The sequence below is a fragment of the Sorex fumeus genome, unplaced genomic scaffold, assembly GCF_029834395.1.
Source record: "Sorex fumeus unplaced genomic scaffold, SorFum_2.1 ptg000095l, whole genome shotgun sequence".
NCBI lineage: Eukaryota > Metazoa > Chordata > Mammalia > Eulipotyphla > Soricidae > Sorex > Sorex fumeus.
In genome coordinates this window covers 9,637,432-9,650,758 of record NW_026606152.1, presented here as the reverse complement: position 1 = coordinate 9,650,758, position 13,327 = coordinate 9,637,432, and the positions used below count along the sequence as shown (strand labels likewise).

Genomic DNA, 13,327 nt, shown 5'->3' with positions numbered 1-13,327 from the left:
TGACAATACCATCAATGGTAGGATTTCATGTAGGACATGAGCCCTCACCATACCCTCTTCCAGACTGTCCACTTCCCTTCACGGTTGTTTCAGTGTGTCCCCTCCTACCCTTTCCTTCCCACTTCCCTTCCCTGTGATAAACTTCATCTAAAAACCAGGTTTCTGTTGCCTTTGGGCAATTGTTATTCCCCTAACATGATTTTGTATCCCACATATGAGAGGGATTATTCTTTCTCTCTCCCTTTCCTGACTGACTTTACTAGGCATGATACTCCCAGATCCATCCACGTGGCAACAAATTGAATAACTTCATCTTTCTTTTAAGTAGAATAGATTCCATTTTGTTTATGCACCATATCTTTTTTATTCACTCATCTGTTCTTGGACACTTGAATCGTTTCAAGGTTTTGACTGCAATGATCACAGGAGTGAAAGATATGTTCAAAAACTCTGTAATAAACCCCGGCAGCCGAAAACCTCTAGAACCCAAACTCACAGCCATGCTCATGGCCACTTTCCACAGGCTCACTTCAGCCTCACCTACAGGGGAACCTGCAGAAAAAACCAGGTATGCGGGACCTATTACCGAGATCTCCAAACTCGCTTGGAACGGGACTGGGCCTCCTACCCCCGGCTCCCCAGTTTTCCAGTAGCTTGGCAGTGACACCCACTGTGACTGTCTCCAGTGCCATATAATCTCACCAATGGCCAAGATCCAGAGACTATGAAATAAAGCTCCCAGGAGAAAGCGACACAGAATGTCCTGGGTGTGCGTGGCAAAAGCAGCTGCTCATCACTTATACTCTAGCTGACTGATGTACCAAAAATAGCACACATTTGTTTGGGTTTAACATATATGTTTGTAATCTCTTACACAAGGACTTACATGGCTCCCGGTTGAAATACAGTAATCTTCATACACTTTGTTCTTTTGGTGGTGGGAAGGGGCACGGTAGTGATTGGTGTTGGAATGTTATCTGTAATGAACTATTGTGAACAACTTTAAAAAAATAAAATTAAATAGAAAAAAAACTCTAGCGTGGCAGGGAGGCACACTGGGAACAGTGTGCACTTGTGGAGGGATGAATGCTTGATCATTGCATGACTGAAACGTAGTCATAAAAGTTTATAAATATCAAAAACAAAAGTTTATAACTCTAACGGTGATCCAATTTAAAAAAAAAAGCTCTGTATAGAGTTTTTATACTCTAAATAAAAACCCTACGCCCTTGGAGTAGGTGTCAAGAAATGGAATTGCCGGGTCATATGGAAGCTGAATTCCTAGTTTCTGGAGGTGTTCATATTTCAAAATAGGCTGGATCCATCAACAGTGAGGGTCCTTCCCTTCTCCCCTCCACCCCATCTCACCCTGCCCTCATACACATCCACACCAGTACTGGTGGTTTTTCTTCTTGCAATATGTGCCATTGGTATGAGGTGATATCTCATTGTTTTGATTTTCATTTCCCTGATGATGAGTGATACAGGGCATTTTTTCATGTGCCTTTTAGACATCCATGTCTTTTTTTTTTTTAAATTTTTTGGTATTGAATCACAGTGAGATACACAGTTACAAAGTTGTGCATGATTGGATTTCAGTAATGTAATGTTCCAAGACCCTTCCCTTCACCAGTGTACATTTCCCATCATTAATGTCCCCAGTTTCCCTTGACACCCACCCTCCCCCCCCACACCTGACTGTGGCAGGCACTTTTATTTCTCTTCTTCCCTCCCTCCCTCCCTCCCTCCCTCCCTTCCTTCCTCCCTCTATCCCTCTCTCCTTTTGAGCATTATGGTTTACAGACAGATACTGAAAGGTTATCTTGTATATCCCTTTACCTACATTTAGTACTCGGTTCTTTTCCAGAGTGCTCATTTCTAACTATTATTGTCATACTGGTCCCTTCTCTATCCTATCTGCTTTTTTTTTTTGCATTTTGAGTCACACCCAGTGATGCTCAGGGGTTACTCCTGGCTTTGCACTGAGGAATTACTCCTGCAGTGCTTGGGGGACCATATGGGATACTGGGGATTGAACCCGGGTCGGCTATATGCAAGGCAAACATTCTAACCGCTGTGCTCTGGCCCCCTATCTGCTCTTTGACCCACATCTCCCCATCCTTCACACACACACACACACACACACACACACACACACACATTTTTTTTTTAATTAGTGGAACACCATGAGGTACAGTTGTAGATTTACAATTTTTTGTGCTTGGGTTCGATTATACAATGATCTAGTACCCATCTCTCCACCAGTGCCCATTTTCCACCACCATGGATCCCAGTATCCCTCCCACACCCATCCCCCCATCCCACCCTGCCTCTGTGGCAGGGCATTCCCTTTTGTTCTTTCTCTTCTTTTGGGTGTTGTGGTCTGCAAAAGAGGCATTGAGTGGCAGTCGTGTTCAGTCCATAGTCTACTTTCAACATGTATCTCCTCTCCTGGGAGGATCCTCCAGACATCCTTTATTTGGTGCTCCCTTCTCTATCTGAGCTGCCCTTTCCCCCTAGAGTGCCCTGCTGGCCTCTAAGCCATGGAGTAATCCTCCTGGTACTGATCGTGGCTATTCTTGGATATTAATCTCCTATTTTGTTACTTTATATCCCCCAGATGAATGCAATCTTTTTATGTCTATCCCTCTCTTTCTGACTCATTTCGCTTAGCATGATACTTTCCATGTGGTACCACTTGTATGTAAAATTCATGACTTCATCTTTTCTAACAGCTACATAGTACTCCATTGTGTAGATGTACCAAAGTTTCTTTAACCAGTCATCTGTTCTCGGTCACTCAGGTTTTTTCCAGATTCTGGCTATTGTAAAGAGTGCTGCAATGAACAAACAAGTGCAGATGTGACTTCGACCATACATCTTTGCCTCTCTGGGATATATTCGCAGGAGTGGTATTGCTGGGTCAAATGGGAGCTCAATTTCTAATTTCTTGAGAATGGTCCATACTGTTTTCCAAAAGGGCTGAACCAGTCGGCATTCCCACGAACAGTGAAGGAGTGTCCCTTTCTCACCACATCCGCACCAGCATCGGTTGCTTTTGTTCTTTTGGATGTGGGCCAGTCTCTGAGGGCCACACACACACTTATGGCAAGCTTTTAACCATTGACCAATCCTGGCGCCTTTTTCACGTGCCTTTTGACCATTTGAATTACTTCTTTGAGGAAGTTTCTGTTCATTTCTTCTCCCCATTTTTCGACGTGGTTGGATGTTTTTTTCTTATAAAGTTTACCAGTACCTTATATACCTTAGCCCCTATTAACCCCTTGTCAGATGGGTAATGAGTAAATAATTTTCCCCATTCTGTGGGCTGTCTTTGTATCTTGGTTCGGTTTCTTTTGAGGTGCAGAAACTTTGGATTTTAATGTAGTCCCATTCGTTTATCTTTGCTTCCACTTTTTTGGTCAGTGATGTTTCATCTTTGAAGATTCCTTTAGCTTCAGTGTCATGGAGGGCTTTGCCTACATTTTCCTCCATGTATCTAATGAACTCAGGTCTGATATTGAAGTCTTTATTCTGGATGCTCTTGCTATCTTTTTCTTGCCTAACTACTATAGCAAGTACTTCCAATACTGTATTGAATAGGAGTGATGGGAATGGGCACCCTTGTCTTGTGCCTGATCTTAGAGGGAAGGCTTTTAGGTTTCCCTGTTGAGAATAATTCTCACTGTGGGCTTGTGGTAGATTGTTGGGGAGCAGTTTTTCCCCTATGTGCTCAGACATGTTACGCTCCAGGTCCAGGTAGATATGGGATAAAGGATGTCAGGCACACAGAGAAACCACTCTGGGAGACAGCCAATGGCCGTTCACTTTATTGCCAAATACACACATATTTTATAGAGGGTCTTGGCTTAAGAGGATGGTCCAATCACAACTTTTTTTTTTTAATAATTTTATTTATTGAATCACCATGAATCACCATGAGAGCAGTTACAAAACTTTCGGGTCTAAGTCTTGGCCATACAATGAAACACCCGTACCTTCACCAGTGCCCATTCTCCACCACCAAAAACCCCAGTATACCCCTATCCTATACCCTCCCCCTACCTGTAGGGCAGATGATTTCCACATTACTCTCTCTCTACTTTGATCATATTCATTATTTTGACACTAGACCCACCATTATTATTTGAGATTTTACCCCAATACTCAGATCTACTGAAAAGGCAACAGTAGACAATTTGTGTTCTATTACTGGTTATGAATAACATACGATGTCGTGTGGCTGCAGTAGGGCCATGTGATTTTGAAATTCTGAAATTTTAAGACTTAAATCTGGAGGGATTTCTGCCAAAAGCCCCTGCGTTTCGAGATTTGCTCCTGAGTCTCTAGGATCATGGCCATTGAGCAGCTTGATCAGGAGCCAGAGAGGCCGTTCATAGGCGATGACTTGGGGTCTCCTTGGGACGGGGAGACCAGGACCGGCTCCACCCCCATCCTGTGAGGCCCAACATGTTTTGTCACTGTGGGCCCAGACCTGACTGTCCAATGGCCTCTGGAGGATGACGGCCACCGAGCCACCACGGGGGAGCAGGTGGAGTGACAATACCCTTTCCTCCCTGGGGTGGCCCGGCGACAGTAACATACTGCAGGGTCCGGACACATTTCTGCCAAAAGCCACTGGGTTTCGAGATTTGTTTCTGAGTCTCTGGGATCATGGCCGTTAAGCAGCTTGATCAGGAGCCAGAGAGGCCGTTTGTGGGCGATGACTTGGGGTTTCGTTGGGGTGGGGAGGACAGGACCAGCTCCACCCGCATCCTGTGAGGCCCTGCATGTCTCGTCACTGGGGGCCCAAACCTGACTGTCTAGTGGCCTCTGAAGGATGGCAGCCACTGGGCCACCGGGGGGAACAGGCCAAGGCACGAAACCTATTCCCACTTGGGTTGGCCCAGCACCGGTAACCTACTGCAGGGACCAGACACATTTTTGCTAAAAGCTGCTGGGTTTTGAGATTTGTTTCTGAATCTAGGATCATAGCCATTAAGCAGTTCAATCAGGAACCAGAGAGGACATGCCTCCAATTATATAGCTGAGCCGGAGGTGGTTTGTGGGTGTGTTTCCTACATACCTAATTTTTGGCCGTTTACTTTCTTGGTAAACTTTGCCCGAAGATTTTGGGGTCTGGCCAAAGGCACAGCAGCAATTTTGGGGTATCTGGAAGTCTGAAGGCGCCATCAGGCTGCTGATGCACTCGCCTCACAGGTGTACAGATTGACCTGCTCGCGGCACCATACCCCCTCAATCACATAAAGTTTAGCGTTACTGACCTGTCACCTTTCCAACTCTGCTTTGCCCTGGCCCAATCCCAATGAGGGCTAAATGCTACAGTTAGGAATGACTTGCTAAGAATAGGTGACAATTCTTGGGGGGTTTGGTGAGACTCAAGGCCAGATACCAGGTGCTTGTAAATGCGCCCAGACACTCCCTACTGGGTTGCTATGCAGGAATAGATCTGCTCTGGCACCTGTTCCCGTGCTCCACAGTAGATGGGTTTGACTACTGAGGAACATTTCTTCAACTCCCATTCTATTGAGTGTCTTTATCATGAATGGGCGCTGGATCTTGTAAAATGCTTTCTCTGCATCTATTGACAGGATCATATGATTTTTTATCTTTTCTTTTATTGATATGATAAATTATGTTGATTGATTTATGAACGTTAAACCATCCTTGCATCCCTGGGATGAATCCTGCTTGGTCATGGTATATAATCTTTTTGATGAGCCATTGGATTCTATTTGCTAGCATTTTGTTGAGGATCTTTACATCTGTGTTCACTAAAGATATTGACCTGAATTCTCTTTTTCTGTGGTGTCCGTGTGCTTTTGGTATCAGGATGATATTTGCTTCATAGAAACTGTTCGGAAGTGTTTCTGTTTCTTCAATTTCCTTCAAAAATTTGAGATGGATTGAGAATAGGTTCTTGTTAAAGTTTTGGAAGAATTCAGTAGTGAATCCATCTGTGCCAGGGATTTTGTTTGGAGGGAGACTTTTTTTTTTTTTTTTTTTTTTGCTTTTTGGGTCACACCTGGTGATGCACAGTGGTTACTCCTGGCGGTGCTCAGGGGACCATATGGGATGCTGGGAATCGAACCCAGGTTGGCCACGTGCAAGGCAAATGCCCTACCCGCTGTGCTATCTCTCCAGCCCCTGGGAGGAGACTTTTGATTACCGTTTCGATTTCTTCAATAGTGATAGGTCTGTGCAGGTATTCCAAATCTACTTGGTTCAGCTTTGGGAGGTTAGATGAATCCAGGACTTTTTTCCATTTCTTGAAGATTCTCTTGTTTCATGGCATAATGATTCTCAAAGTAACCTCTGATGTTCTTTTAAGTTTCCATGGTTTCTGTTGTGATACACTGTCTTCCATTTCTAATTTGATTTACTAGGTTTCTCTGTCTTTCTTTATGAATCTTGCTAGTGGTTTATCAACATTTATTTTTTGCAAAGAACAGCTTTTAGTTTCATTGATTTTTTTTGGGGGGGGTGGATTTTTTGGGGGGATTCCAGGTCATTAATTTCTTCTCTAAGTTTTATTATTTCCTTCCTCCCTGGTTTCGGCTCCTTTTGTAGGTCTTTTTCCAAGATCTTAAGCTGTGAAGTTAGCTTATTTATGTGGGTCCTTTCTTCCTTCCTAATGTATTGCAGTGCTATAAACTTTCCTTTTAACACTGCTTTTGCTCTGTTCCGCAAGTTCTGGTAGCTCATGTCCTCACTTTTGTTTGTTTCCCGGAATCTTTTAATTTCCTCTTTGATTTCCTCTCTAACCCACTGGTTGTTTAGTGGCATGCTGTTTAATTTCCAGGATTTGATTCTTTATTTCTGTGAGTGGTTAACTTCTATTTTCATTGCACAATGGTCTGAAAAGATAGTTGTGGTGTCTGCTTCTATTCTCTTTTATGGAGGTACATTTTGTGGCCCAGTATGTGTTCTATCTTAGAGGATGTCTCATGTGCACTGAAGAATATTCAGCTTTAGGAGAGAAAAGAGTCCTGTATATATCTACTAACACCCTCTCTTTCATTTCATCTTTCAAAGCCAGTATTTTAATTTCTTCTGTGTACTTTCTTCTGATGTATGTATCCCTAAATTATTAAAAAATGAACTTTGCTGTCTCTTGTAGCCTTTTTCAGCCTGAAATCTATGTCATGGGATACTAGTATGGCCACCCCAGCCCTATTTGAAGGACTTGTTTGCTTGAAGAATTGTTTTCCAGTCTTTGATTTTGAGTCTGTGTCTCTTACTATTCATATGTGTTTCTTGTAGGCAGCAGAATGTTGGATTCAGTTTTTTAATCCATTTTGCCACCCAGTGTCTCGTAATTGGTCCATTTAGACCATTGACATGATTATTATCATGGGATTTTGTGCCAGCTTATTTAGAGGATTGTTGTGTTTGTGGTATGTCACTGTTCTGGGGGTCACTGACCCTCCCACAGTGACCTGACGGTCCACTGGTGTTTTCAGGGCCTATCACCTCCCCCCTGGCCAGCCAACAGATGAATAAAGGAATGGGGCTACCAGGCTGGTTGGAAATCAGTAGCCATTTATTCAAGTCTCTCAGCCTTAGTTATAGAGAAATCATGAAGGGTTGGAGGTGGGGGGTAGCAGTTACACATGGGTGTGATTAAACATTATCACAAACAATGAACAGATGTAAAGCCTTTCCTTCAGGGGAAGTTCTAGGAGATCCACCCAAGGACAAAGTCTCATCTAAGGGTTCAGTACTCAAGATCCCTACTAGTAGATCCACCCAAGGGCTGGATTCCATCTTAAGGCATATTGCTTTCTCCTTTTCTTAGTTTGTAATCCATTTAAGCAGTCATCTTAAATTTACTTCTTAAGGGAACACAAAAAAAAAATTTACTTCTTAATATTTTTAGTCATTTTGTATGGACACAATAAAAGATACATTAAACTTAAAGGGTCACTCTTCCTGGGGATATCACAGACTACAGTCCTCAGACCAGATTAGTCTTTCCTAATCCTAACAGGGTTCTCATTCAGTCACTTCCTTTTGGGGTCATGTCAGTTTTTTCCATAACCATGCTCTTAACTTACTGTACTTCTTAATGGCACTTAGCCTCTCCCTTTCGATGCCAAGGTAGCTTATAGCTTGCCCTGGGTTCATCCAAGTACTTCACTGAGACCTCCTTTTTGGGGGTGTTAGGGGAAAAGGGCAACTGAGGCTTAAGTCAAGTAAATATGATGGATGCCCAGGTGTATATTCAAAAATAAATACTCTATCTTGCCGCCTGCGTTTGTTGGTCTCACGCCACTTCCCCCACCCCTGGGGTGGCTGATGGCAATGGGTGGACGAAGGAGGGAACAAGGGCCAGACTGGTTGGTATCAATTGCAGTTTATCCCCATCTCATCTCCATTCTCCTCTGAATCTCCTCTGTGTCTTTCCCCTACATTCTACTTTGTTCTCCTCCTCTTGATTCTCCCCTTGCCCACTCTTACAGCCCTAGTTAGATCCCAAATCATGAGGGGTTGGGGTAACAATTACACATAGGTGTAGTCATGCAATCAACAGAGGTAAAATCCTTCCCTCAGGGGAAGCTTCTTCTAGGACAAACTCTCATTCAGCAGGACAACCCACCCAAGAGTGAAATTCCATCAACGGGTATGTTTCTCCTTTCCTTCAACAAACATATAAACTTTCATAATATTAGTCATTTTGCATGATACAGTAAGAGATACATTAAGCTTATAGGATTACTCTCCTGGGGCCATCTCGCTATTAGATCTCAGACTACAGTGCTCAGGCCAGATTAGTCTTTCCTAACTCTAGCGGGGTCCTAATTCACTTGTTACTTTTTTTTTTTTATTTTTAATAGTGAGACATCATGAGGTACAGTTGCAGACTTACACATTTTTGTGCTTGGGTTTCAATTATACAATGATCAAATATCCATCCCTCCACCAGTGCCCATTTCCCACCACCACGGATCTCAGTATCTCTCCCACTCCCCCATCCCCCCCATCCCACCCTGCCTCTGTGGCAGGGCATTCCCTTTTGTTCTCTCTCTCTCTTATTGGGTGTTGTGGTTTGCAAAAGAGGAAATGGGTGACAATCATGTTTAGTCTATAGTCTACTTTCCGCATGCTTCTCCCATCCTGGGAGGATCCTCCCAACACCTTTATTTGGTGTTCCCTTCTCTATCTGAGCTCCCTTTTCCCCTAGCATGTGTGGTTGGCCTCCAAGCCATGGAGTAAAATTCCTGGTACTAATCTCGGCCATTCTTGAGTTGTTACTTTTTGGATCATGACAGCATTTGTCCATGACCATGCTCTTAACTTTTATAGTTAAGTATTGTGTTGCTTTGGCCTTGCCCATTTCGGTGCCAGGGTGGCTCACAGCTTGCCCTGAGCTCATCCAGTCCCTTGTTGGGACCCTGCTTTTGGGGTGCTAGGAAGTAAGGACAACTGAGGCTTAAGTCAAGACAGCAGATGCCCAGTAGTGAATATTATTCGGAGTCAGTTAACTCCCAAGTTACAAAAGCATAATATTAACTGTCTTCCTATGTCTATACAAAAAGGACATTATTCAAAAGTAAGGCTGGAGCAATAGCACAGCGGTAGGGCGTTTGCCTTGCACGCAGCCAACATGGCCGACCCGAGTTCGATTCCTCCGCCCCTCTCGGAGAGCCCAGCAAGCTACCGAGAGTATCTCGCCCGCACGGCAGAGCCTGGCAAGCTCCCCGTGACGTATTTGATATGCCAAACACAGTAACAACTTTTGCAAAAGATACAAGGAAAGGCAGTATTTAACTTACAGTACAAGTTCAGTACTTGTAGGATCTGACCTTACAAGTCTGGATCTGACCTTACAAGTTAACAGAGTCTCATTAGGGGAAAGGGTGATAGACCACTTGGGAAAGCACAGCACAAAGAGGTTACAGATAAGCAAAGGAATGGGAGTGGCTCAGGAGCACTGTGATGGGTGCAACCCAATAAACCTAAGCTCTCTGTAGCAAGGCAGAAAGGACAAAACAATGTTATGCTATATCCAGGAGTACATATTATTTGGAGTCAGTATCTCTCAAACTACAGAAGAATAGCATTAACTGTCTTCCTGTGTCTATACAAAAAGAACGTTGCTCTAAAATAAACTATACAAAGGATATAAAGTAAAGAGAATAGCAATATTTCGCTTACATGTACAAAATCCAGAGCCCTCAGAAGATTTGGCTAACAGGTTACAGGGTCTGATTTGGAGATATAAGTGATTAATAGAAGAAGAGCACAAAGGAGAGGTTAAAGATAAACACAGGATTGGGAGTGCCCAATGGACTTGGATAGCACTGTGGTAGGTGTGATTCAATAAATCTAAGCTCTTGCGGGGGGGTGGGGGGGACGGTAAGGAGGAAGACAAACCAGAGTTACTTCTTAAAATGTTTAGAACTATAATCCAACACCAAGGAATATAAAATAAATTTGTTATATGTCTGCCTGGGGGTTGGAGTGGGAGGGACCCTGGAATATTGTTGGAGGGAAGGGGGACATTGGTCATGGAATTTGTGTTGGAATGCTGTATTCCTGAAACGACTTAATTATGTACCATTTTGTTAATCGCGGTGGCTCAATAAACATTCCTGGAAAACAAAAAGAATGTCATCAGAATTTTAATGAAGATTGCATTGAATCTATACAATGCTTTGGAAAGGATGATCATAGGGGTGTGGATTGTGGGAGTGCGCTCCCCTAGAAGTGCTCATGAAGCCCAGGGGCCATCAGTTTAATGTGAGAATCTGAGTAGTGCAGGGTTTGGGCTTACCCAGGTCACTCTAGTGGTGCATGTTGACTCCAGTCCCTCCAGAATTACACCCAGTGATGCTCAGGGACTGAGCGTGGAACCGGCGTTTCATCCTGTTTGCACTGCAAGGCAAGTGCCTTAACATTTTTATTATCTCTCTGGCCCCTATTTTCTAGAAGATTTTTAGTGGAATCTTTAGGTTTATTTATAGTTACTATCATGCCATCTGTAAATAGAGAATTTAAATTTTCCAATGTAAATGCCCTTGATTTCTTTTCCTGACTGATTATTATGGCAAGGACTTCCAAACTATATTGAGGAAATGTGAATCCTTGCCCTGAGTTAATCTCAGAGGGATAACTTAATTTTTCACTGTTGAGTATGGTGTTGGCTATAGGTTTGCTTTTATACATTACTTATTATCTTGAGTCCTTCTATTCTAATTTTTTATCATGAACACTGAATCTTGTGAAAAACTTATTTGCATTTATTGAGACATAATTTTAATCTTGTTCTTATAGTATTTTACATTAATTGTGTATCGAACCATCCTCGCGTCCCTAGAATGAATCCCACTGATCATGATGTATATGATCCCTGTGTTTGTTTATTTATTTGTTTGTTTATTAGAGGGTGGTTTGGGCCATACCGCCTGGTGTTCATGGGTTACTCCTGGCTCTGTACTAAGGAATTACTCCTGCCAGTGCTCAGGAGCAATATGGAATATCAGGGATCTAGACCGTGTTGCCTGTGTGCAAGGCAAGCAATAAACTGACAAATTTATTCCCAAAATGAGTATATTATTGTACATTTCCAAGAGCAATGAATATTCGTTGTCATAACATATGAACAAGATTAAAATTATTTCTCTACGTCTTCATCAGTATTTATTATCTGTTTTTTTGTTTTTGTTTTTGTTTTTGCTTTTTGGGTCACACCCAGCGATGCACAGAGGTTACTCCTGACTCTGCACTCAGGAATCACCCCTGGCGGTGCTCAGGGGACCATATGGGATGCTGGGAATCGAACCCGGGTTGGCTGCGTGCAAGGCAAACACCCTACCCGCTGTGCTATTGCTCCAGCCCCTATTATCTGTATTTTTATAACCATTGTTCTGATAGATATGAAGTAGAATATATTGATTTGCGTTTCATTAATAAAAATGGTCAGCTTTTAAGAGATGGGAAGAAACTTCAAAGTACACATGTTTAGAAAAGAGAAATATAATCTTCAGAAATCTGTTCTATGAAACCATTGATTTATAAGGTTTACAGTACATTGGTTAATTACACCTTCAGTAAATGATACCTAGTTGGCAACTCACATAAAAACAAAATACTGGTCTGCCTCATGCCTCCACCCCTCTCAGAGAGCCCAGCAAGCTACTGAGAGTATCTCACTTGTACAGTAAAGCCTGGCAAGCTACCCATGACATATATGATATGCCGAACTCAGTAACAACAAGTCTCACAACGGAGACGTTACTGGTCCCACCCGAGCAAATCGATGAACAACAGGAGGACAGTAACAGTGACCTCATGCCATACACAAACATGCACTTCCTATGACTCATAGCTCTCAACGTAAAATGTAAAACAATACTGTGAGTTCACAGAGTATGTGCGGGTAGTTCTCTGAGCTCAGAGGGCAAGCAAAGCTTTTACCCTAAATCCCAGACTAAGTCTCCTCAGGCCAGTTCATTTCCTCCTTCCCCACAGGGGTCCTGTCTCCTAAGTCATAACAGCTTGCATGCATACATTTATGCTTTCTAGACTGTCCCATTTTGATGCCAGCTTTGCTACTTGCCTCGGGTCCTTCCCAGTCCCATAGTGGGACCACCCTTTTGGGATGTTAGGAACTACAGCAACTGAACTCTGAGTCAAGTAATTATGACCAATGGCTAGATACATTTCAGAATCTATCAGCTCCCGAATATTAGGAGCATAGTCTTAATGGTCTTTCTGTTTTTTTACCAAAGAACATTGCTCCATAGTAAAATGTAAAAGGGCTATAGATGAAATAGAAAAACAGGTACGAATACACAGCTCTTCAAATACAAAGTTCAGAGTTACCAGAAAGTTTTGGCAAGTAATCAAAACTGACTTGGGGAACTGTGACAGTAAGAGGTAAAATACAAAGGAAAGGTTAAAGATAAACTTTAACTAAATTAGAGTTGCTAGTAAGAGCACTATAAGCTTCTCTGGGTGGAGGAAAGGGGGCAATTCATTGATGAAGCCTAAAACAGGGTTAATATCCAACAAATAAAGCTTTTAGAAGTATTCTCATTTGAAAGATTTTAAAATAGCAAAAATTGCTCAACATAAAATAAAAAATTGTAATATTTAATTAAATTCTCTATCTCCTTTCCTCTGCTTTGTATTGTGATCTCTTCCTCTCCTTTGTCCTTTTCTTGTTCTGAGAGTCATTCGATAATGTGTTCATTTTGAAAGTCATCAGAATATAAACTTATGATTTCTGTAAGTATGTTATAATCTGGTAAATATTTCAGGTAAATATAACATATATAACAAATATATCTGGTAAATATAA

The 13,327-nt window shown here is 42.4% G+C and overlaps 1 protein-coding gene across 1 annotated transcript in view; it reads left to right on the top strand.

Annotated features, from left to right (window-relative positions):
- Nucleotides 1–13,327, top strand: part of SKA3 (spindle and kinetochore associated complex subunit 3) — a 36,088-nt gene that overhangs the window by 925 nt on the left and 21,836 nt on the right. The window lies entirely within an intron of this gene.